Raw genomic sequence first — 24,595 nt, 5'->3', positions numbered from 1 at the left:
AGCAAGAGGGCCAGGAGCAAGCAAAACTTTGTGTTTTGCCAACTGAGAAATGGATTTGGGATTTCAGGGGGGCAGGGGAGTAAAGTCCATGTTTATCACAAGACATTCTCACTGCTGTCCTCAGCTGTCTTACACACACACACACTCCTTTTCTGTATGAAGACTGTTTCAAGCGTTTTTGTAGTCTGTGCTCACTCCTTTGCTGGCCACTGAGTTGCTCTGCCCCGAGGTCATTCGTTGCCTGTGCAGCATTCTGCATGGTCCTGCATAGCCTGGGTTATACCTTTTCTCTGCTTTCTGACAGGAGTGGGATCTGGCACTGTGACATTTCTGACCCTGTCTGGTCACTGCCTGAGTATCCATGAGCTCCCAGGCCTGGCTTGGCTGGCACATACATGTGGCTGCTGATCTGTTCTCTAGGCCAGGGAGGACTTAATGCCACAGTCACAGAGCATTTCTGTGCTTTGCCCAAAACTTAAACACAAAAAAACCCACCAACACAGAAACAGTTCTCCAGCAGTTCTTTTCCCCACAGGTGCTGTTAATTCCCAGGTCTATTCCTCATTGCATTAATTGTTACTGCTTACTTCTGCTGTGGGAGCTACTGTCTGTCCCCTCCACAGCTATGATCATGGCTGGCTTTACAGTTACGTATTGCACTCCCTGCTGTGTCTGGAAGATGCATAAGGCAGGAAAGGCAGAGCCCCTTGATACTGAAAGTGGTGGTTGTTTTACCTACTTCCTTCATGTCAGCTAGCCAGCATGCTAGATAATGTAGAGCTTATAAGGCTTCCTCTCAGTGAAGGCTTTTTATCCAGTATTTTTAGGTGTGATATTTTTTCACCTTGATTTTTGTTTTGGTTTTCCTGTTCTTTTGGTTGGCACATTTTTAAACTTGCAAGGCTTCTTTCGCATTAGTGTTTCCACACCAGTCTGACTTGTTGCAGTGTAAAAGCACAGATGATTAATCATGAAATATCTGTGAAATAGCCTTCTATATAGTTAGTGTCAGAGATCATAAACAGCATGGAACACATTTACATAGCCTTACTAGTTGTAGTCTGTGGCAGTGTAGTATTTTGTAGCTCACTATGCAGTTAATATTGACACAAAACACTGTCATCAACCAGCAGAGCCAAACACTGTTAAAACCACTGTTTTTAAAGTACATAGATTCATAGCTAGGCCACGAGCGACCATTCTGAATTCCTAAAATGATCTCTGGTATAACTTCAGTTACAGAACTTCATGCAGTAACTGCTGTGTTTGGGTCCAGTAACTGAGTTACAACAGGTGCAGAAAGATTTCTGCTCTTTATGTAAAAGACTTAAGTGATGGGGAGGATATAAAGTCTCTAGATGTTCTTTCAATGCTTAATTATCCTCCTTATTTGCTTTTTTTAAGTGCCCTATTTATAGTTTGAATTAGTCAAGCTTCAGTTTCCAACTATTAGATCTCATTATCTCCTTTCCTGCTAAATATTATCAAAAGACTACTCCTGATATAGGTGCTTTTAGATAGTCACTTCTTAACCTTTTCTCAGCTAAACTGGATAGGAAGAGAAGTTTTTAAAGCTGTCAATCTTCCTGTTAAGCTTCCAGATTTTAAATTCTGTTTGTATCATCTCTGTGAACTGTTTCCCACTTCAGACATCCTTCTTAAAGTGAAGACAACAGCACTGAGGATGATATTCCAGGAGTAGTGTTCCTGATACCATGTATAGAAATAATTCAGCACCTTTTGGATTCCGAGTAATGAGGTTTAAGAGGTATTAATATGGGATTTTTCAGTTCCTGCATGGACCCCTCTCTTTTATTTTTTGTCTGTTTGTTTATTTTAGAGATGCATCTGAGTCACGTTTTTTATCCTAAATCCAAACTACCTCAGAAGTAAGGCAAGGTAGTAATTTTCTAGTTCAGGCTGTGGTACTGTGTGGAGATTGGGTTTCGACCCACAAAGTCTGAGGGTTTTCTAGGTCTGAGATTTTGTTTGGTTCCAGCCTTACCGCTGTTTTTGTCGATTAGCTGAAATATAATAACTTCTTTGAACCCTCACTAATTCCAGTGCAACAGAGAGGTACGGTGAGTTTCTCTGTTCATACACAGAGCTGATAGCTTGTCAGGCCTCTACTCCTTCTGTTTCCGTGATGTTCTGTTGGCATTTACCAAAATAAAGGCAGAGTTCAGTCCTAACCCATACATCTTCACTTAGCTATGCTACAGATGCAGCTGAAAACAACAGTTAGCCCAAGCGAAGAGAGAACTAGAGACAAACATTTCAGCTGGAACATGAAGTACACCCTGTGGATTCGGGCAGTGTTTTGTGCCTTCCTATTAGAAATTTCACTATTTCTGATGTTTAAAAGCACTCTGAAACTGCTAACAAGAATAGTATGAGGATAATTAGTAGAAAAATTTCCTATTGTGCAATAAATTATTTCTCACTGTTTGGTGAGCAAATGGGTCTCAGCTATGCTGAGCTGATTTGATCCAGAAACTGGAAAACGGAGAAGTGCAAAATTTAGAAGAGTAGAATGCAGATCCCTCTTTGCTACAGTCTTGCATAGGAGGACTCCTCTTTGGCCAGCACAGCTAGATTATGTAGACAAACACCTTTTTCTGGGGGTGATATAAAGGCACCCTTTTCCTTCTCACACAACCTTTCTTGTTTTAAGAAGCCGTTTTCTCCCCAGTCAGCCCTGTTCCTGTAGTATAGAAGTACAGTGTAAGTAGTCCTAACTTTAAATCTCTGGGATAGTAAAGAATAATTTTCTGATAAAACATACCTTTCTCTCATGCTGCACTTCTCTGTAAGGGACTGTTACCCCTACTTTTAAACATACTTGTTTGTCTATATCATCCACTTATTACCTAGGAACAGAGTATTGGGGGCATTGTAAACAAAGGATCAGCGGGGAGCTGGAGAATGTACTTTCCTGCATTTTAAGTATGTAGTCAAAAAACAGTTGCTCTTTGGCCCTGGTGGGTATGCTGTGGTAGTTTTGCAGCATATCTGATCTCCGCTAGACTAATGTCAGACCGAAGGAGTGTTTGGAAAATGGAGATTTTTACTGAAGATTGAAGAGAAGCAAGTTTGGCTCTCACACAAGACTCTGCCCTTGGTGCCTTCTGTGACCTTGGACATCTTGTTTTAGTTTCCCCACTGTAAAATTAAAAAAAGTCATGAGTGCAAAGACTCTTAACTGCCCAGATATTGTGATAATGAAGAATGCTAAGATAGGTGGAAGTCCTCTGAAACTATCTGCATACCCCTTATCTCTGAGGACACACTTAATATTGCCACAGAGAGAGTTAGTGGGTTTTTTGGATGGGGTCCGTATTTTTTTTATTCTATTTCTATTAAAGCAAATCTTTGTCTCATCTGGTAAAATGTCATTAGTTGCTTATTTTATGCCATAGCCGATACCTTGTAGTAAAAAGTCCTTGGAACTCCATAGAGGATACAGCATTTAAGAGATTTATATGAGAACCCTTTCCTGTGTCTATTAATAGTCTCTGAATCAGAGAGAAAATAGGTTTTTCCTTTTTTGTAATACACAAGATTAAAATAAGATGGGTTGCCTTCTATAACAGCAACAGTAAATATGTGCTAGAGGCTTCATGGTTTTATTTTGTCGCCTTCAACAAAAAACTTCAACAAGAGATACAGAAGAAATATCAGTGCTAAGAAAGGACATGTTGCACGCTCTGATCCTGTGCAAAGCATTCCCCCTTGCGCGTTTACGTTGATTTGTATGTTTGATTTTTATCTCTGAAGGGTATGTTATCTTGGGAACATGTGTGTGTTTGTTTAGGGAGGTGGATCTTATGGGCAAAGATTTCAGAGTTTTCTCTTGATACAAACGTGAGCATGAGTTAATTTCTTCCTCTGAACTAATGACTCTTCTCTCTTTAGGGTTGGCATCTTTTGTATGTCTACTGCCCATTGTCATAATAAGACACACTGCACATAATTTTCTGTACAGATGAAGCAATTTTTCTTGACAGCAACTGATTTTTCTTGCTATTGCCTTTTTTCTGAACCCCGCCAACAGTCTGCACTGATGTTCAGAGTGAGATGATACAACTCAACATGCCACAGAACATGCATCACCTCATAGGGGAGAACTTTTACATTGGGACTGCAGTGTTGTCATCTTGACTGCATTTGCTTTTGGGGTGTCGTGGTGGTAGGGAAAGCTAAAGACCTGTTTGTAAAATCATTTGAGTACTTTTTTTTTCCATTGTAGGCTAGGGTTCTGGTTTTTGGTTTTCCCGTGTGTGATAAATTCCAGACCACAAGTGATTTTGATGAACTTCACCATATGCAGACCTGATTGCACACAGCTAGTGAGATGACATTTTTTATTTCAACATCTCTGCGTGTCCCTTGTTGTTACTTTCTGTTCTATTACCCTCATTAAGGAGGACAGAAAGGAAATTTGTTTAGTTTTCTGCAATAATTGTATTAAAGGCTTTAAGTTTTTAGTGAGTGTTTCATAGCAATCTTTGTACATGTCTGTTTGTAGTATTATTTGATACTCTGATTTGGTGGGAACTAGTCCAGTGGTTCTGTGTCGGTTTGGCATCTTTGTGACCCTATCTGTACTACATACTGAAAAAAAGTTGTCTGTCCCAAGTGGGAACATGAGTAGTAAGGTAGGACAGGTAGTTGGGCTCTCAGTTGGGCAGTTTCTTTAAACTAAGTCATTTATAATACCTGAAGGCAGTTTATTAACAGCTTCTTTCTCTCGATTGTGCATTGTTGCTTATATGTATCATTTGTGGGTTTTGTGTTTTAAGGGCACCAATTGTTTTCTTTTTTTTTTCTTTATTATTATTATTATTATTATTATTAAAGGAATGCAGGAAACCAGAGGAAGAGGAAGCAACAACTCTCTCAGGTTTGCCAAGGATCCATTTTTCTCCTGTATAGTGTCTATTGATTATGCTGCTCCTTTTATTAATTCTTTGTCACCTGTTGAATATTCTACAGTTTTGGCTAGCAGATGGAAAGCTACTTTGAAGCATTAAGCAGATTGTTATTTAGTTACTAGAATATTCAATGCACTGAACTGAGAGTATGTAGTGAGATGGGAAAAAAAGCCCTTCACCCTAAGCCACATTCAGAGCAGAAAGCAATAAAAATGTTTGCTTTGGAAGGATCTTTGCGGAACAAAACTGACTGACGCACATACTAGGAAAATACAATAAAGCTTCATATGACAAAGGGACTGAGAGGTGGCCAGAATGTCAAATTAGTGACTCTGAGAATAATCCTTGTCCCACTGAATCGAGTGCTTAAATCCCCACTGAGTTTAGTGGGACCTGGACTGGCCTCTTTCTCAAATGATTGGCTTCTTCTAGACCCCTCTTTGCTCTTCTCTGACATTATGACACTTAAACCTCATTCCTCTCTCTTTATATGCTTGCCTTTTCTCCTAGTCTGCTTTTCACCTTATGTGTCATTCCCTTTCTGGGTAGCTAGTCCTCTAATAATCAATACCAACCCACTACTAAAAAAAAAAAATTATTAGGCTGACACAGTGGCACTGTTTGCTAAAATCCAACTGCAGTATTTAATATTGATGTTGCATCTTTGTGTTCTGCCATGGGCTATTCTTGCACTTTTATGTTATGAGCTATGCAAAGCAGGGTCCATCTGCTTCCTCTGTTGAGCAGTGCCTCAGTCTTTCAATTTATAACTCTTAATAATCTACTGACATGCTGACTGGACTGTAGAAATCCCAGCCAGCCATCCTGTCAACCTCAGTGACCATTACTTTGGTTAACTCTAGCAAAGTGACTGGGCCTAGCTCCTTCATGATTGTGAGCTATATCCAGTTTTTAGATAAATAGGATGAAAATCATGAGCTGGAAAGACATTGGTTATGCCTGCCTCTTACCTAAGGTGGCATCTTCCATGGGCATCCTCAAATGTTCATCTGAATTTAACATATCTACTCCAGCCTGCATCCCAGAGATTTCTTACAGTGAATCTCAGGCCTGTTCCAAAGCAATTATACAAACAGGGAACTTGGATGGGTGGGAAGCCCAGTCTCAGAGTTGCTCTTATACCATGGCTGGGCACAATATAGATGCAGTTTTTTCATCTGGAATATATTGGACTGGGGAGAGTAAAACCCCATTACTGATCCAGCTGGGACAGCTGTGGGCTTTGGATCATGAAGACTGTGCTTTGCACATTTCTGGCATTGTCTTTGTTCATCACCTGTAGGAAACTTAAGCCTCTTGTCACTGGGGTTGCATTGGAATGACACAGGGCCACTTCACTTGTCATCTTTGATGTAAACTGCTGGTGAGTTGAACCCTAAATCTGTTAGCTCCTGACTGCTGTCTAGTCACTGTGGCAGAAGCATCCAGATTAAGTGTGAAAAACCTTGTAAACGGAGCTCACTTGCTGGTTTCTGTTTCTTGGAAGATTATTCCAGAGCCGAGTGCTTTTTATTTTTTTTATGTACCTGGTCATTGCCCAGAGTTAACAGCAGTTTCCTGCACCAAGAGTCCTCAGTGGAAACATGTGGAGGGATAGAATCCTTCCTGCCTCGGTGGGAACTTTTAAAACAGTCCTGAGGTGGGAGGTCAAGAGACCTGTGCTGCAGGGTACAGAGAACTGGCAGTGTGGGAGTCCCAGTGGTGCTAAGCCAGTCTTTTCCCCTTCTGGAAAGCTTCACTTTAGGGTTTTAAATCTCCAAAACACACACTCACCTTTATTCAGAGGGGAAAGGAGGCCATGTTGCTTTAATCTGGGATTCAAGCTTGATCCCTTGTGGAATTCCCCTGGAAAGTGTGGAGAGGAATAAGAAGCAAAAACATCAGGACATTTATGGTATTACTGGGTTTGAAGCATTTCTAGCTTTGTCTTAAAGGGGCGCTGTCAATTCCAATGAACCTAAAATTAGCTTGCTTTTCTCTTTCCATCCCAAGCATGTTTTGTTTAGTTTTTCATTTGTATTATAAATGCTTCCAAGTTCTTTTATTATTTTTTGTAAGAAATAAAATGAATGCAAAGAATGCAGTATTCATAAACAGCCTTACAATTAAAGAAAACACAGAAGAGAAACTGTGTGTAAGCCATGACTAACAACTCCACAATAAGAAACCGCTGTGTGGTGAGAGCCTTGCAACAAAACACAAGTGTGGCAAAAACCCCTGCAGAAACAACATAACATGCATGCTCTTTTAGCAGAGCTGAGCTGCTGACTGTTGGAAGAGAGCAACACTGTGCAGCATTGAGAGGGGTGTATAGCGTCTGAGGAGAAAGCTGCTGGTAGCTTCAAACTCCCAGGAATTAATGTGATGGGTTGTGTGTATACACACACGCAGAAAAGAACCACGTTATTTGATGCCCTTTATGAAAAGTTGGATTTCCTTCTGCTGTACTTCTATGGCTTCCCTCTCCTGTGTTGGCACTCCTTCTGGTGCAAATACACCCTAGCAAAATATCCATTAAATGGGGTTTTATGCCATTTTTCTAACTCCCCATTTTACTGCTGGAGCAGTAAATGATTTTTAAGTTTGTTGAAGAGATTTTTGGTAAAATGATTCCATCCAGATTTGGAGACCCAATCCAACACCTCAGCCAAGAGCCTCTTTTTAAGATCATTCTCCAAAGATACTTGGGAGGGAGAAGCATTTATGCATCAGCCATTCCATTGTTGTGGCGTGCTTGCGTGCTGTCTTATGGGATGAATATATTTGAATATGCTCATTCATGTAAATTTTTTTGTGCAGGACTAGCATGCTGCTATTAATGTAGCAGTGATCCTTGTTCAAGAAGTTTATATATATTTAATAGGCATATGGTTGCTGATGTTGTGAGTTAATAAATAATCACCACTGATTGGCTTTTGAGAGTCAAAGCATTAGGAAACTTGCTTAGCTCCAAATCTTTCCTTATGAGTTTTTGTGCATAAAAGTCATACCCCAGGAATAGCCCTAAGCACCCTGCTTTGTTTAGGCCATCTGCTTGTCTGGTTTTGATCTCCCTATACTTTTGTATCCCACTGAAAAAAAAAGTGTCCACTCTGCACTGGCAGCATGGTTAAATAGCTCTATAGCAATTATACAGACTAGAAAATGAAAATGTCAAGTTATACCATGACAAGTAAAAATTAAATTAATGTCTCTAATGATTAACTAATGTATTATTCCTGCCTTTAGAGTCCACAGGCATAGTGTGGGGGTGTTATGCTGCTAATGGAGAGGAAGGATAAGGGACTCTGGCAAAATTATCAGTTATAGGGACTGCTTTGGAGACAGTGGAAATCTTCCTGTTTGAGAGTTTACTGAGTAGATCCTTGTAGCTGGACTATCCAAGTCCAAAGTTGCTCGTAGCACTAGATCCCATGGGCTGCAAAAATTGGACCTCTCTTGCAGGCAAACAATATTCTGCCCGTGTCCTACATGGCCTTTGCCCTGTCCTAGTGCTGTGACATGCAGAAGGGTGTGGTACCAGTGTGGTACCCCCATACAGGCTTTTTGCATTACCTGTTCCCTTCTCAAAAGAAGAGTGGTAGTTTCACTGGCTTTTGGACTATGCAACACTCATGCCCTGGGGGTGGAGGTGGAAGCAGTGAATTGGGCAACAGAAGTTCAGTCAGGCGGGTATGTCAGCTATACAGACCACATTGAAGTCCTGATCTGAAGACCTGGTCTGAACAAACCAGCTCTAGTTAGAACTGCAAGAATCAGCTCTTTGCCAGTGATAAAGTTTGCAAATGCTTTCTGTAAAGATAAGCTCTAGGAACATGCTTATTTCAGAGAAAGATATTATAATGCTGGTAATGAATTTGCACAATCTCAGCATCCTGCAAAAAAAGGTTTATTTTCTTATTAATATGTTCCCAGCATTCTCTTTCAGTTTTCTGGAAGCATTTTTTTAATATTTCCCTCAGGTGTCTTAAAGCTTCTAGTTTGCAAAACAACTGTCCCGAAGGGGCTGTGAGCTGGTCAGAGCATTGACATTTTATTTTAAACCCAGCAGCAGCAAAAAAATGCAGAATATCTTTGAAGGGAAATTTCCTTTTTGGGTTTTTGTATCCCTGAAAGAATTTCCGATGCAGGCAGATAGTAATTCCCAGCTACATACTTCCTGATAAGGAAACAGCTCCAATAAATGCAGCTATAAATAGCTGCATTTTTCTTTTTTAAAAATGTAAGGAGATCTGTTTCGCTTTTCTTTCAAACTACTGAAAGAAAGGGACAGAGTCAGATGAAAGGCTTAGGTTTGGCACCCATTTGCTTTCCAGATAAATTAAGATTTTAATCTGCATCAATACATTTAATTACATAAAGTTTAGATGTCTGTTTATTTCTGCTCGTGCTTCTGACAACATTGTAAAAGAAAAAAACCTCACCTTTTTATATGATAAACATAAATTGCATTTGCCTTCCTCATGAAGGGAAAGTATTACCTGCTTTAAGCAGAATTCTTAATGCTTTTGCTACGTGCCTATATTTTAGTGCTTCCCTATATATAGTTTGTTAAGGTGTTTTGTCATCTCAGAATAAGTAGCGTGATCTTTACCTGCATTTTTTTTTTCACATTTACTGTGGATGTGCTGTATCAAATTCCTGGTTAGACATAAATTCCTTTTTTCTAAAAGTAACTTGCTGAGACAATTCTGACTTTTCTGCATTATCTCCCCCTTTCTTCTGTTTAATGTATTTTTAATTTCATGCCTTTTACTTTGGACTCTTACTAAAGTTTTCCCTTGCCAGTCCTGGTTTTCTTTGTTCTTCAAAAAGCAATTGCCAAACACGCAGTACCTTCAGAAAAACAAATAATTGTTTACCTACACAAAAATTTATAGAGATGAATAAATTTGGTGCAAGAGTTAGTGTGAAAATGTCTTTGCAGGTTAGATTTCAAGCCAGCTGTACTAGTCAGAATCACAAAATATGCCGAGTTGGAAGGGGCTCACAAGGATCATTGAGGCAAACCCTTAGCCCTGCACAGGACCATCCCCAGGAGTCACACCATGTGCCTGAGAGTATCATCCCAATGCTTCTTAACTCTGTCAGTCTTGGTGCTGTAACCACTTCCCTGGGGAGCCTCTTCCAGTGCCAAACCACCATCTGGGTGAAGAACCTTTTTCTAATATCTAACCTAAACCTCCACTGACACAACTTCAGGCCATTCCCTCAAGTCTTCTTGCTGGTCACCACAGAGAAGAGATCAATGCCTGCCCCCTCCTCTCCCTCCCCCTCAGGAGGAAGTTGTAACTGCAATAAGGTCTCCCCTCAGTCTCTTCTCCAGCTGAACACACCAAATGCCCTCAGCTGCTCCTCACATGGCTTCCCCTCAAGCCCCTTCACCGTCTTAAACTGCCCTCCTTTGGGCGCTTTCTAATGCCTTAATGTCTTTATTATATTGTGGTACCCAAAACTGCCCCAATATTCCAGGTAAGGCCACCCCAGAGCAGAGCCGAGTGGGACAATCACCTCCCTTGCCCAGCTGGCGATGCTTTGCCTGATGCCCCCCAGGAACATGGTTGGCCCTTATTCAGCTTGCCATCAACAAGGATCCCCAGGTCCCTTTCCAGGGCACTGATTTACAGCATCTCATTCCCCAGTCTGTATGAGCAGCCAGGTTTGCCCCATCCCAAGTGCATAATGAGGCACTTCCCCTTGTTGAACTTCATAAGGTTGGTGACTGCCCAGTCCCCTGATTTGTTGAGGTCTCTCTGCAGGGTCTTCCTGCTTTCGAGGGAGTCAACAGCTCCTCTGAATTTTGTGTGGCCTGCAGACTTGCTTACTGTCCCTTCCAGTCCTGCATCCAAGTAATTTATGAAGATGTTGAAGAGCACAGGGCCCAAGATGGAGCCCTGCAGAACCCCACCAGTGACAGGTGGCCAGTCTGATGTTACCCTCTGTGCTCAACCTGTGAGCCAATTGCTCACCCATTGTGTGATGTGTTTATCTGACTATGTGCTGGACGTTTTGTCCAGAAGGATCCTGTGAGAGACAGTATTGAAAGCTTTACTGAAATCCAAAAAGATTACATCAACTGGCTTCCCTTGATCAACTAGGTGGGTTACCTTGTCATAGAAGGAAATCAGGTTTGATAAGCAGGACTTTCCTCTCATGAAGTCATTCAGATTACAGCTGAAAATATATACACGTTCACTACCTTGATGTTTTTTGTAGAGGATGAGTGCTTTTGTAAATCATCTTGAGCAGATCTGAGACCTTAGTCCTTGGTTTCTGTGCTACAGTGGGGAAGGATCTGTAGGTCTGCTTGTAGGCTGCTGATGGGCAGGTATCTCCAGCAAAATCCTGAGGCATGCCTGAAGACAGGCTTCTTCACAGGGGATGTTAGTAGCTGGGTCATCTCTTTTCTCGCTTGTTCCTGTTGTGAGTGTGCTTCCTAGTTTCCTGGGGAGGTGGGTGAGGTGGTCCTAGTGGACTCTGTCCATTACAGCACTGGTTGAACCATGGCCAAAGCCACTAGAAGGTGAGGGTGCAACTTCCTCAAGTGCAGTCAGCAGAGAGTTGAGTCCCAGCACAGCGGAGAGGAGGTGGAATAATCTCCCTTTTCCTCCTCCTCTCCTTTTCTCCTTCCATCTATTTCAGAGGGTCTTGTAGCCAAATCCTACCCGTAAGGTCACTCAGCTGCCACGGGCCCCTCCTTTTGGCCTGCTGATGGTGCTCCCAGCTGGCCCAGAGCCAAACAGATTGCAGAAGGGTACAGCTGGTGGAAGATTCTTCCTTGCCCTTATCATTCATTGTTTGCTGGAACGATGTGGCAGGGCTCAGCACATGTCCCTCCTCAGACATTGGTTCCATAGCCCTTGAGCACATTGCTTGTACACAGTTTTCCTTTGTAGGTACCTGAAGGGGTTTTACCTCCTCTCTCCTGTGCTCCTCTCTTGGCTGCACCAGAAAGGTTTGATCTCTGTGTGCAGGCCTTGCCACACCTCCTCCACAGGCCCGTGGAACATGCACAATTAATACAGCATTAATTAATTATGGGGAGAAGTTGCTGCTGGCACAAGAACCAAGGCTTACAGCTTATAAAGTGAATGCTTTGATGCTGAGCTTTAAAGAACATTTCCATCAACTCAAGCCAGCAGAGAGATTCTGTGATATTTATACCCTCCCTCTGCACAGACTCCAGAGCATGCATTTCAACCACCCTGGGCACAAGCAGGGTGGTTAGGGAGGAGGGTTTAGAAAGCATAATCGGGGCTTGACCCTCAATTGCGCAAGTCCTAGGTTGGGGCTGAAACAGAAATGGTTTGTTGAGCCAGCTTAATAGGTGTGAAAAGTGACCTTCTGGACCTGCTGAAGTGAATAGTTGTCTCACTGACTCCAGTAACTCCCACAGTTTTATTGAGACTGTGTGTGTGTGTGTGAGTAAATGTGTAGGTTTGCACTGTGCTTCTACTTATTTGGCCAATGTTTAGGGGAAGAGAGATGAAAGAACGAGTGTACTGCTTTGGTTTATGCAATACTGAGAATTTCTCCCTTTCTACTTCCTCCTTCTCGGTAGTGCAGAAGGAAGTAGCCCCAGTTCCTACTGGTCCACAAACCAGTTACTCATTTCAGTTCTGCCGCTCCAGTGAGTCCTTGTGTATTTCCTAGTGGGGGAAATCTCCCTTTATGTATTTAAGTTCCTCCTTCCTATTCTCTCTTTTGTTCTGATTTATTCTAAGCAATCTGTCTCCTTCAATTTTTAACCTCTTTGCTGGCTTTCACTTCCTCTTTATGATTCAGTGAACACATTTTGTCAGAAAAAACCCTCTGTACACAAATACTTCTTTGTTCCTTTTTTTTTTTTTCTGTGTTATACGTCTTTGTATCTCACTTCCTTGGAAACTTCCTTAGTAGTCTTACTACCTCTGGGCTTTTAACTTCCTTACTCTGTAGTCATTATTGTGTTGCTGGGTATGCAGTTGTTCAAGGCACCTTGAACTTTTTATTAGAGGTTTGGGGTTTTTACTGCTCTTTAAATACTAAAAGGATTTGTCTCGTCACTGCTTTACAGCTTGTTCAGTGGTTTTTCACTTCTTGAAAGTAAGCGTAACCAACTCACAGGAGTTGTTCTCTGCTTCCACTTTATATTCTCAGGGATGCAGTGCATTGTGTGGGGTAGTGATGAATGGGCCATATGCAGGAGAAGCTGGTCAAGGTTTGGTGCAGGATTTGAAGCCTTGTATCTCAGCAAAATAGGAACAAGAGATAGCACTTAATATCTGTAGTAACTGGGACATTTAGAGATCTTCAGTTTTTACACCCTCTCTCAGTTTTAAAATCATGCAGAATGAAAAGCAAGCAGAGGAACTGGGGGTGACAGCAGAGGTTAACAGTGATGGTGAGATGAGCTGTGTTTGTGATGGGCAGACCTGAAGCATCTGGGCTGTAAAAGGAGACAGTATTTGCTGTTGGCCTCCTGCCACACTATTATCACTGTGTGCAATAGCAATGGCTGAATCTCAGAAAGTTTGGTGTTGATTCAGTTCAACAGAACACCCAAATCAAGATGTCTTTTAAATTGGTTGGATCTGTAGTGTTATGGTGTAATTATGATTTTCTTGTGAGAATTCTGGGAGAATCTAGCTAGTCCAGAAAAACCCTGAGAGCACAGCTTCTTGCCCATGGCCTTTCTGGTGCCTCCATCATTTGCAGTGAGAAAATGTGTGCACACAAAACCCACTGAGACTCAGACAAGAGTTAACAATCAAAATTTGTTTCAAAGCTGAGAAGTTTTGAATTTTTTTTTTTAATCTGACATATATCTCTGTGTACATGTGTATATTTAGATCCTTCAGAAAGGAGGCTTGCTCAAGCACTTAGGTTTTATGCACAGAGAATGTAGCTTTTCCTTTTTGTTGTGTAGCTAATTAACACTTAGAATGTCTTACAACCATTTCTTTTAGACAAAGTTGTAAAATTACTGTCTATGATGAAGAAAAAAGGATGCAGAAGACAGTGGAAGGTGCCTTTTGTGTCACATGCACTGCCAAGCAGGCTCACAGTGTTATCCTCCCTACGTCTCTGCAGCGTCGAGCAGTCACAAGAGGGTTAGGCTGTGTTTGAGACAACAGGCCCAAGTTTGAACTGCTCTTTCAATCCATTTTTACTAGATCAAGTGTGCAGAGTCAGCAGTACTGTATATGTTTGAAATTTCTAAGTTGGCTTAAAACTGTAAATGGGGCTCAATTAGCTGCCTTTAATGCTTTCTTGAGTGCACTCCATAAGCCACTTCCCAAAGAGTACTAATGTGAAGTGTAATCCACAAACAGTCTTGGCACCAGTTTGGAAGCTGAAATAATCAGAGTACTATAACCCATTGTGAATAAAGGTAGCTCACACTGATAATTTTATCCTGAAATGACTTGGCCCCCATTCTGAAGCATTTTCACAGTACAGTTTTATAAGTCGATATAACACCAACAATGTAAAGGCTGTAAAAATACAATTTGTGGTACAAAACATGTCTCTTGACCACCTCTAAATTTGAGCATTAGGACCGTCACACTTTAATAGATCTTGACAGCTGGAAGAGCAGGGACATTCTCTTTATGAATAAAATGCCTGGCATGTCATTACAACTTGAAGTTATGGTCATGTACTAAATTGACTGCTCCCAGTGTCACTCACAATTGAGAATAAAGTAAATTATTCTTGTTTTAATAGTATTTTTTAAATTTTTCTTCAGACACAGCAGCTCCTTTATATGGGACCACAGTACAGGGATATCTCATTCAGAAGGATGTTGTGGTTGTTAAGCAGAAAACAATTATTGATGTGAGTAGCTCATAACTTTTTCATGTGGTTGTACAGAAGACCTATGAATGTCCCTTGATTGTAGAGTTAAGCAAAGATATTTGTCAAAAATCAGTCACCAGTCTCAAATTTTATAGCAACTCTGCATTGATTTCACAATTTTATACCAAAACTGCTAGAAAGTTGAAGTTCTGACACAGTCTTGTTGAAGCTCATGAATTTCTAGAGATGTGTCTTAATGCCTTCCTTTTGTTCAAACTCAGTTTGTTCAAACTCCCATTCAGGATGTGGTGGGCTCATCTACATGATCATTTGTAATGTGCTAGGGAACCTAGCCAGAGCAGACTATTTCCCCAATCCTCCCATTCCCACAAAACTAGAGAGGAAAATAGAACTCTACAGTTTGAGGAAAAGGTAGTTTTGTAAGTGAATGGGTTGGCAGGGAGAAAGTTATCACGTGGCTATGAAATCATATGTGGTACGGAGAAGGTGGTGACCAGGAAATTCATAGTTCCTTACAGAGCAGCAAATCCAGGGATCAAAGATGAATCATTGGGCAACATGTCTAAAACAGGAATGAGAATGCATCACTACATGAAAGAAATCATTGCAGCAAGATGCAATGAAGATGTTTTCAGGACTGTAAGTGTAAATGGATTTCTAAGAGGAATCAGATAAACCTGGGGAGAGAGGGATAGGCTGTGTGATCAATATGGAAACAATGGCCTGACTGCAACGACAGCTCATGATGTCCTTAAACCACAGATTACCAGAGGCTGAGATAAGTAATATATGTTATAGTAGAGATTGCTTCATGTTTCCTTATTCCTCATACTTTTTGTGTATGCCTCTACTAGTGTAAATGTTTGATTAGATGGGTCGGGGATTTTTTCTAGTATGACAGTTTTTACATTTTACCCCATCTCATAATCATCTCCAGTGATTTGACAGTAGTGTGGATGCCATCCAAGCAGATATATATTCAGTACGCATATGCTACGCCAGAGGGCTCTTTTAGGTGATAACTAACTCATCAACTAGAGGCCACAGAAGAAAGTTAAGTGGGGGGATTTGCCTTTAAGCAGTTCTGACAAAAGTCTCTTTACACAACAGCTGACTGAATCACTGAATGTAATGCCAAGGGCAGCAATAGAGAAAAAAACCCGTCATGTAAATTAGCTGGCGAGAGAACAGGGCAAAGCCTCTCTCCCTAGCATATAGGCATCCAGTGGATTGTAGTCACCACAGCGATTCTGTTATCCCTGGCCTTTTTTCCCTCTCATACATCCTCATACACCCTCATACACACCAAAAAATTGTTTTCATTTTCCTGCTGTTGTCCAGTCCAAGATCCAGTTCAGCTTGTGCCCCTTCTATGGCCCTGTCTCACATCCATTTAACATGTAACACACATTTCATTTCTTTTTCCTCTCCTCCCCCAAACAACAGGCGTAGTCATTAAAACAAGTTATTCGGTATTATTTGCGATTTGAAATGGTAAATTAAAAAGTCTGGTAGTGCTTCTGATCTGTCTCCCCTTTCCTAAGGTGCTTCATAAAATACCACATGTTGTTAGTCACTCTGGCCTGGATGTTCTTGGCTCTCTCACACTTAATGATTCACAAGATGTCTTTGAGATTAATTTTTGTCAATTAATCTTCCCTCTGTATATTCTCACCTCCCCCCTCCTTTGTTTTCGAGTCTTCACTGCAAAAGTTCGTTAAATAAAACCCACAGTTACATGTAAGGGACAGACTGCAGTCTCCTACATGCCATCAGAAGAGATCTAAGATAGGGTGCAGGATTTTCCCCCTAATTTCCAAGCAGAAGATTAGAATAGTTCACGAAGCTTTTCTACAGCTCCCCCTGCTCTTCCTCTGCTCTTTCTCAGCTGTGTGTGTCCTGTGCCTCTCTCATGAATAAAAGTATTTTTTTCTAGTAAAAGCTCAGCAGCTTGTCCCCTCTTAATGGCTCCTGTCTTTCTCTGGGGAGAAGGGAGCAGGAGAAAAGCTGAGTGCAGTGGGGTCTCCACATGCCTGTGCAAGGGCAGTGCTGCTGATCGTAGGTATGCTGGCTGCAGTGAGCAGGCAGGGTTGTTTGCGGCACTTGCATGCCAGATTCTTCAAACAACTCTGCTCAAAGGCATGAGCTGGGCTCACTTCTGAGGGAAATTTCCTTTTTGGGGAAGTTGCTGCAAAGGAATTTCCTGTGTGGGCAGACAGAGCTTCCTGACTTGAAGGCTTCTTGGAAGGGAAACGGTTTCATAATGAAATGATAAATTAAAGACATACCAGCCTGGTTCACTTCAAAACAGCTATTGAGAGAGCTCACCATTATACTCCTGCGCAGAATGAAAACAAATTGCATCCTGACAGGATTCTTCGTAATGGAGCATATCCTTCCCCTCAGCCTTCTTCCCTGTAGATCTTGCTTTTTTACCGTCCATCTCCCTTTCCCCCTACCCTGCTATTTGCTTCACTGTCATCTAACTTTTGCAGGCCTCTCTAACCAACAGGCAAAGAAGCATGATGTTTGAAATTGTTTCCTAAGTGTAATTCTTCCTCCATGGAGCAGGCACCTCTGATTTAAGCCCTGCTATGCTGGCTGGCATGGTGTGAGTGTCCTGGATGTGAGTCATAGAATTGGCGTGGGGCTGCCCTGAAAACTGGGTGCCATGGCTGCTGCTGCGGTTGGAGCAAGGAGAAATTAGGGGTATCAGCAGAGTTTAAGTCAGTGCCTGTAAGGAATGTCTTGGTACAGTAATGAAAATATCTGGGAGGAAGGGTTGCAGATAGCTGTTTCCTGTTAAATAAGAGGGAAAAAAAGGACCTTTGCTCCATCCCAGTTCAAGACTCAATGGAGGGAGGGTGTCGCCAGAGAGCTCAAGCTGTTTTCAATAGGCACAAACCAGTTTATATTATTTCTCTGCTCTGCTCTATCCCAGTCTGTTGAAAAGGGAAGGCTTATTGGTGTCTGTACCCTAAGGGATGCCTATAGCTGTGAGCTCAGGTGAACTGGGTGAAGAGCTTTGATTAGACTTCTTGGGTTGCTAAACACATTGTACATGCAGATGGAGGATATAATTTCAGATGGCATGGAGTAGGGGGAACAAACAAGGAAGAGTTTCATGTTACCTTTCTTTGTCTCAATTATATTGTCTGTAAACTTGTTGGGGGATCCTACTCACAGTGCCTAGTTCCAAAAAGTGATCTGACATGCACTCATACAAGTGTGCTGTCAACATTTTCTTTTCTCCCTCGAGAGAAAACCTTTATTCCCTGTCTACTATTTGGCTAGCAGTTAAAGTTGTTTTAATTCTTTTCAGAACTCTGCAGAATTGGTGTATTTTACGTGCCTTGTTCTGCCAAGGAAGCCTTATCCCTTTCCATTGCTTAGTGAATTTCTTAAGAATTTTGAAACACTGAAATTTGGCAGAACAGTGCATGGTTTTATAATAAGTATTGTAATTTTGGGAAGTTTTTCTTAAAAATGCATACGATGACCTTTTATGACAGTGAAAGAATTTGAGGTTTTATTTGTATTTTTTAAAGCAAGTTTCTGGCCTTTATAAAGAAAAACTAGAAAATGTGGTTCACATGGCTCAAAAGTCAGATACAAAGGATCCCAAAGAAATGTATATATGTGTGTGTAATCATGTTATATGTTTTTTATAGGTTTGGTAGTTTTTACCTTCTCTCTTTTGAAGGCATGTTGCCTCATAAAATTCTTGGGATTGGTAGTTCTGGAGGTGTTCAAGAAATGGGACTCTAGTATTAATTTGGGAAATTATCTCGTTAGTAACAATGTATTACTCATATTTTACAAATCTGCAAAATGTAAAGTCTGAAATGTAGAACTTGGCTGTTTGTGATTGATATAACACACCACAGCACATGCCCATGGTGCATGCCAGCACCATGAGGGTAAATCTTACCGTGCAATGGCCAGGGCTGTCTTACAGCTGTCCAAGGAGACGAATGCTGCTTAAATGAAAGTTAAGAAGGAGCTGTCCTAAGAAGCCTGTACTAGAGACATACCAGCCCCCAAGCTACAGCATACAGGAGTTCCTCGGAGGAAGAGACTTCTGCTGTATAGTACTAGACTCGCTTCTTCATTCAGGTGTATCATCGGGCTAGACTGGGTTGAAAACTAAAAATGGTTCGTAGCAGAAAAGTCCTCACCATGGCTTGCATTGTGAGGTGCTTGCTTTCCTAAAGAGATTAAAGTTTTGTGGAAATATTCAAATGGCAACACTTAATATGGTTATAAGTAATTCTGGTTTTTAGAAAACAGTTTCCCTAGTCAAAACGTAGTATAGATGAGCAGAGAACCATATGGGAAATATCTGCTTTGTTTTTAATCTATTTTATTAGACATCTGGCAATTTTTACTTGCAGTGCTATTGATTGTAGAGGCAGATTTGAAGTTGAGGGTGGTCTCTCAGAAATAGCTTCCATGCCAGCTGTTCAGCCTGAGAGCTTAGAGGCTGTGTTCTTAGCATTTGCCTAATAGGTAGGACACACCTTGGATGGAGCTGTGATAAGGCTTACTGCTCAGATGGTTTTGTTTTGAGTTGTGAGGCACCCAGAAGTGTACTAGGCAATGTGACTACAAAGGGTGGATAAGCACTGGGCTCAGGGCTATTATGCTGTTACCACCTCTTGATAGTGTTAAATTAATGATTAAAATCAACATACCACATACTGTTAACATAAGTTGCTCTTCTTTTTGCCCTTGCTGATGTATTTTGTTCGACTAATCTCCACCTAAAGAAACGTCCTTGCATTTTCTATATTGCCTGCCTCCTTCCTAGGCTAAGTTGATGCGTGCTCCTCTCTTTCTGTGCTTGACACAACCTCAACTAGTTGTTCCCCCACAATAGATCATCTTTCTCCCCAAAGAACATGGGACTAATTTCTGTCGCCTTTCTGTTCTGAGCAAAAACTAAACAGAATTACTTCCAATCTACTCAGAAATAAAATGTAGGTAACATCTTGCAATGGTGGCAGCTATAGCCACACCAGAAGGAAATCTGAGTGGGAGCACAACTGATGAGCTGCTTACAGAACAGAACAGTTTCACCAAGGTTTTGTCTGTAATAGAAGTCTGTGTTGTTAATCAGGTGTCACTCCAGTCTCACTGTTCAGCTTCATGGTAGTGAGTTCCAGTAAAATGCAGGTGGGAGGAAACTTAATTTGTACTTTTTTTATTGCTTTAAACACTCACACTGTTTGTTCTTGGCATGATATCAAAACAGTGCTGGAAGGAAATGAGGTAGAAAAGGGACATGAAAATCACAACTGCATGACTGATCTGTAAGAGTATTGTTCCTACTTCCACATGGAAAGCCCAGAGATTCCTAGTAGACATTCTTGCTGGGTTGGCAGAAGGTGGAAATTTTATGTCATTTCTGGAAATACTGGGTCAATAGGGATTTCTCTAATCAGCTAAAAACTAGCAGTGATGGAGTTTCAATAAATTGTAGGCAATTATTCCTGTCATAGGAATAGTTCCTACAATACAGAGTCTTTGAGGACAAAGGAAAGACTGGAGAGGTGAGGTAGGATGTATCTTACTACCTTTACTCTTGCAGGTGATGTTCTAAGGCCTTATCTTGACCTCTGTCCTTCCATGTAGCATATATTTCTGCTTGAAATGAGAAAGCTAGGCTATAATACATGTCTTTACTCCAGAACAGTTCATTTTGTTATGTTTGTCCGCTTTGGCAGAATTTCTGAGACATCCTTTTGAGACAATTTAAGTCTTGCCCTTAGGAGGCTGACGTTCAGCCTCTGTTTTCCTTTTATCAAGCTATGTTTTCATCTTCTGAATTATACTGAGTCAGACCACTCTAAATCTCTGCTTGTGGGGTGCTTATACCAAATATTTGCAGGCATCTCTCCTGCTAAACTGTTTGCTTCTCCTGAAGTGCAGCATGACGTACGTGCAGTGTTTCTGGAAGCTCAGCAGGTTTGGTGTCGCAAAAGTTGGGGAAGGAATATGTGAGCCAAAGATCATTTCAAGGTAGCTGTTCTTAGTATTCTTCTTCTACTACTCTGGCTCACAGGTTGTCAGGACAGTAACTGATGTTTTATCCAGCTGGATTTTGTCCTGATCATTTGAAATGCTTCGTTTTTCACCTCAGTATGATTTACAATCACATATCTATTGCAGCAAGAAATGTTAACAGGAAGGAAATGTAAACACTCCAACTGTGTTTTACTTCCTCTAAATATCTATATGTGTTGATGGAGTTATTCAGTTAAGAATAAAATAAATCTTTCCAGTCAACCCTAGGAGTTGAGGTAGGTTCGTCTCTTGGGAATCTGGAGGAAGGGAGAATTATGTGTGCAGCAATGCTAGTTGGTATGTTGCCCAAGCTGTCACTATGACAGCATTTCAACATGGTAACAAGGACAGTTCTACACCAGCTGCATTTGCTTCCCATGAGAAAGTGGATTGGCATGGAGAACACAGAGAAAGAGAAAACCAGGGACACGACTTTCCTCTCTTGCACAATCCCTATTTAGGGATTTTCAATCACTGTGCCAGATTGTATATGAAAATATTTAACTTCTTAACTGCTGAAGTATGTAATGGTTTTCTCCAGGAAATCTGTCTCTCAGTATTTGAACAAATATTGCTTAAAGGGAAAAGGTAACGTAAATCCCCACGTAACTCACTTTACTAAAGCATGGATAACATGGTAGGGAAGACCTGAGCTAAAATTCAGCATAAGGCACAGATAACATAGGCAAAGTCAAATTTTTCATAGTCTTTAATAATTTGCATTTTTTTCCAATGATCCTCTTTTAATTTTTTCCAGAGTGGGCTGCAAGCAGTGTCTAACTAGGCAAGGGGTATGGACACTAGGTTTACTTTTGCAATTATCTTTCAAAGCCTTCTTGGAGATAATTTGAAAAACTGCCTGAAAGCCACAAACTAGAATTTGGAAAGGAAATATTTGTCCATTTTACAGAATGTCTTTTCAGTTCAGCAGTTTTGAAACCGTAATCACTTGAATTTCCCTTGTCCCTTTTACACGTCAGAGATTCAGTTCTGCCTAGCTAGACTAATGTGACCCTAGCTGTCTGGTTTAAATGCTTTTGCAAATGAACAGTTAGCTTTTCTGAAGCAGGTGAAGGGATGTGATATCTCTCTTTACACTGACACTAAATTTGCTTAAATGTGGGAAAAACTGTAAGAGACACAAAGGGATATTTTTCTTAAGGAAATTTCCTTTCTAAGGAAGTTAGTCATATGAAATAACTATTATTATTTTTAAATCCAGTATGGGCTGAGGGAGTGCCCTGATTACACATTTCCTGGAAGAGGCCGTTGGTGACGTACCACTGACTAATGAAAATCGACAGTTAGAAGTAGCTCTTTTCTATTAACTGTTTGAAAAGGAAAGAATATTTTAAAAGTACAGGTCATCAACATTTCCTTGTTCTTTCTTTTTTAATCCACCCTCAGTGACCATGTGTAGATCATTAGCAGCTGCAGATTCATGGTCCTGGTTGGAAAACAGTAAACTATTCTGATTTAACAAAATAAGTAAAAACAAAGTCTGCTTGCTCTTATTTGTCATTAATGAGGCTGTGCAGCTTAATGCCACAACTTAAAATGCAGGGAGGAAGAAGTACAAAAGAGGCACAACAAGCACGACAGTCAGATTTCCCATGAAATTCAGGATGATGCTTTATTTACTGGTGAGCAGCAGCCCACAAGGAGCTCTGTAGTACCTGCCTAGGGGTTAAGGATGGGTTTGTGCATGTATGAGAAATTCAGTTCAGAAAAGAGGAAAGCTGTAGAATTGAACTTCTGTATTTCATTGCTACTAATTCAAGTTTTTCTAGCATGTGTTAAACGCCTGTCCAGGAAATCTTGGAGTGGATAAGCAAGAACTTCCTAATACCATTTTAGCTGTTACGTCTAAGACTCTGGGAATTGTGTCGCTTATGCTCAGAAGAGCATGACTTGTGACTGCAATTTGTTCAACTCAAAATGACCTCTAAGCCTTACTGGAAGTCAACGTAAAAAAAAAAAATCCAACCACCACAAAACAAAACACAAAAGCATAAAAATCTGCCCCCTCCTACTTCTACCATAAGAGATTTTTTAGTTTTAAAATCATCATCCTGCAACATCTTGTTTTGAGTTTAACCCCAACGATATTAACATGACAGAATTATGCAAACAAGGAAATTTCCATGGGCTGAATTGCACAATTTCAGAAACAATCTGAGTGATTAAATAAACATGAACGCTGATGCATTAGTATTGAAAGGCTGTGCACTCTCTGTAGCTGTTGGAACAGAGAGAATAAATATACCTTTCTTCTTCCCTGTTCATTGACTTAACACACAAGAGGGTATGAATACTATCTGGCTAAGTGTCTGTGTGCAGTGCCAAACCACAGGGGTTGTTTGGAGGGCTAGTGCATGAGATTTACCATTCACTCAAAGAAGTAGCACTAAGAGAAGATTTAAGCAATGCTGCTATAGGTGTTAAAGCTATGCAGTGCTTCCTGGTGCGTTAAAGTTTTTCCTTTGTACTTCCATGGGATTCTGTATGACCTGTGACAACAGCTAGCTAGCTCTGGGATATAACTCCGCTGCAAATACTTCTGTGAAAGATGCAACACAGGCACCAACCCGGCAATGATACATGTTTCAGCTTTCAGCAATATGCTGTACTTAAATCAACTAACTTTATATTCTTACCTAGAAACCTGAAGCTTGCCCATCAGGCTACATCCTAGGTACACTCCCATAAATGAACTACTAGGCTCTATTGTTTTGCTGCTGTTTCCACTGTATAAATTCACATCAGGCCCGGTTATGCCTGTAAGGGTGGAATACCTTTTTTGTCTTTCAGTACTATAGCTTCCATTATTACAAGGGTGCTTGGCTGTGGTAGTGATGAGACTTATAAAAATTGAGATCATTAGGTGATTAAGGTAAGTAAAAACTCAACACCAATGTCTGCCTTTGGGTGAGTGAAAACCAAAACCAGTAATGGCCATGAACATATTGATCTGGGATATGTATGGCTGTTGGAGTAGTGAGGTTCTACAAAAGTCATACAGCAGGATTAATGGCTCAAGCAGTCTAAGCAGCTAATAGAGCTGGTACTCTTTTAAACAGGATTGCTGTAGAGAGGATTCAATTTGTTGATACTTTCTGAAGGGTGATCCTGTAACGTCCTAGCTTGCTTGATGGATTTCGGGTAAGGTAGTTGGATTCACCCTGGGCAGTGTGCAGGAGAAACAACCAAATTCTTAGGAGGTTCAATAACAACTTTTTCTTGGAAACTTTAGAACATTTCAGTAGAATAGGGTACTCAACAAATTTTAAAACATCCAGACAAAGTAAGCCACTTCTCAAACTTTAACTTATTCAGACACAACAAGGCACTTACTGAAATTTTCTGGTCTGGCTTACATTATATTCTGAGAAGAAGAAGGTAGGAGAAGAAAAAGAGAGAAAGAAAAAGAAAGAAAAGGGAGAGAGAAAGGTAGATAGTCACTACCTGGGACTGCATGGTCCCAGCAGCTTCTAAATCCTGGGCAGTGGAGCAAGCTGCTTGGCACACGTGTCACCGTCCTTTTACCTGCTCCCATCCGCTGGAGCCCTGCCCCAGGTGTGTGCCTGTGCTTTAGTGTTTCTTGCAGGCATCATGCAGTTGGCTGGTGCCATTTTGGGGCAGGCCATGCAGTCAGCCACCGCCATTCCCATGTGGACCAGAGGCTGACTAAGGCTCCAGGAGGCAGGGAGGGGAGCAGTGGCCGTCCTACGTACACAGAGTTCGCCCTGTTCCCCACCCCCCTCCCGACTTCC

At 41.2% G+C, this 24,595-nt stretch overlaps 1 protein-coding gene across 8 annotated transcripts in view; it reads left to right on the top strand.

The window, feature by feature from the left end:
- Window positions 1-24,595, top strand: part of ETV6 (ETS variant transcription factor 6) — a 130,892-nt gene that overhangs the window by 43,627 nt on the left and 62,670 nt on the right. The window lies entirely within an intron of this gene.

Source organism: Pipra filicauda, unplaced genomic scaffold (genome assembly GCF_003945595.2).
Source record: "Pipra filicauda isolate LSUMZ 115617 unplaced genomic scaffold, ASM394559v2 scaffold327_size997775_pilon, whole genome shotgun sequence".
NCBI lineage: Eukaryota > Metazoa > Chordata > Aves > Passeriformes > Pipridae > Pipra > Pipra filicauda.
The sequence above is the reverse complement of the archived record's forward strand: the minus strand, read 5'-3'. Positions and strand labels throughout refer to the sequence as shown.